The 2,028-nt window shown below is 47.2% G+C and overlaps 1 protein-coding gene across 1 annotated transcript in view; it reads right to left on the reverse strand.

Annotated features, from left to right (window-relative positions):
- The window catches only part of tmem178b (transmembrane protein 178B), a 40,761-nt gene that overhangs the window by 12,991 nt on the left and 25,742 nt on the right, over positions 1 to 2,028 (reverse strand). The gene's annotated exons all lie outside the window — the stretch shown is intronic.

Below are 2,028 nucleotides of genomic sequence, written 5' to 3' on the forward strand. Positions count from 1 at the left end.
TAGGTCAATGAGGTTCTGTATGTCAATGAGGTTCTGTAGGTCAGTGAGGTTCTGTAGGTCAAATCAAGCTCATTTTTTGAGAACTCTTAAATATTCCTAATATTAAAGGTCATAATATTGCACTTTAGCACAAATCATTTCATCATTGTACTTCATTTTATCTTTTCACCATCGCAATGTACCTTAAATGATTCAATGTTAACAGTTACTTGCAAGAGGCTTAAATTGTTTTCATTCTCCAGATCAGTACAAATGCAGGTGTTCAGAAATAGTATAACACCACCAGTGACATTTAGTCTAGAAAATTATTAATGTTTGATCATTATTGTTTCAATAGGCACATTCAAATAAATGTAGCAATCACAGAGTCCAATACAATAACCTGGAGGCTAGTGTTAGCATGCAGCCGGCCCGCAGCCGACACGCAGCCAACTCGCAGCCGACCCGCAGCCGACTCGCAGCCGGCCCGCAGCCGACCCGCAGCCGACTCGCAGCCGGCCCGCAGCCGACCCGCAGCCGACTCGCAGCCGACTCGCAGCCGACCCGCAGCCGACTCGCAGCCGACCCGCAGCCGACCCGCAGCCGGCCTGCTGCCAGCCTGCTTGTGTCACTGCACGATCTGTTCCCGGACAAACCAACCACTGCCGTCCTTTGACAGCACGAAATGATCTCAGGTGGGTGACATGCATTTCTTTAGGGGATGCGAGGCCTCCAAGCATGACATTTTGTGCTGGTTTTGAAGGGTTGAGTAGATGTAAAGCGTGTTTGAGCTCCTGTCACAGAGTGAAGATCCATCAATATGTTCCAGAGTGAGAACGTGCAGGAACATCACTGTAACCATGTGGTTCTGACAGAACAACCCACGATCTCTGAGCTTTCTCCTCGTCACCCAGCTGACAGTAAAAACATTTCCATGCAGACTGAAGAAGCCATTTCCCTTTTATAAAACAATGTGTGATTGGACCGTTGGTCTGAGAGCAGAGAACATCATTAAGAGGAAATGGCTGCTCAGAGCTGAACAATGGATCCATTAGTGAGTAGAAACAGCAGACAGTACACAGACGAGACCCGTTTGTATCTACACCTATTCACACGGAACAATCAGCAATCAGTGCACGTCACAGCAACTGCTTCATGAACAGCTCGACACAAACGCTCTCATTCTGTGGCTTCCTTTTGTTTTTCATCTATACATTGAATTTTTACCTCTGGTGTTTTAGCTGCACAGCTTTAAAACAGCCGAATGAGCAGAAGACCGAGCTGTTACAACAAGGTTTCTGTTTTACAAAGGTCTGATGTCAAACAGGTGCACGTCCTCAGTCGAACCTGCCCTGTCCGGTTTAAAACAGACTCTTCTAAAGATGGCTCCTTCAGGTCACCAGGTGGTGTCGTCCATACCAGCAGGTTGGAAACACCGTCATGGAGCCTTGACCCAACCTGTAAAATACTGGACCAGCATCAGACTGGCTGAGAATGTTGGGGACTAGTTGTAGAACAAATGAACTTTTATCATCGTTCACTGCAGACACTTTGAGTGGAGGTCCAGACTGTTACGAGCTCTGAGCGGTCCTGGCCGTCTCTCCTGCATGACATGATGATAAAATGTGAACTTGTGATGATAAAATTCACATCTGTCTTCAACACCATGATCCCCCAAACCCTGATGGACAAACTATCCACACTAGGACTAAGCCCCTCCATTTGCAACTGGGTCCTAGACTTCTTAACAAACAGACCACAGTCAGTGAGGATCCACAACTTCTCCTCCTCCACCATAACCCTCAGCACTGGCTCTCCTCAGGGATGTGTGTTGAGCCCCCTCCTGTTTACTCTTCTCACATATGATTGTGCAGCTACCCATCCAGGCTGTCACATTGTAAAGTTTGCAGATGATACAGCGGTGGTGGGATGCATCACAAACAATGATGAGTCCAGCTACAGGCAGGAGGTGGAACACCTGGAGAGCTGGTGCAGAGAGAAGAACCTTCACATCAATGTGAAGAAGACAAAGGAGATGATTGTGGACTT

This window comes from Nematolebias whitei, chromosome 22, assembly GCF_014905685.2.
Source record: "Nematolebias whitei isolate Nwh7 chromosome 22, NemWhi1, whole genome shotgun sequence".
Lineage (NCBI taxonomy): Eukaryota > Metazoa > Chordata > Actinopteri > Cyprinodontiformes > Rivulidae > Nematolebias > Nematolebias whitei.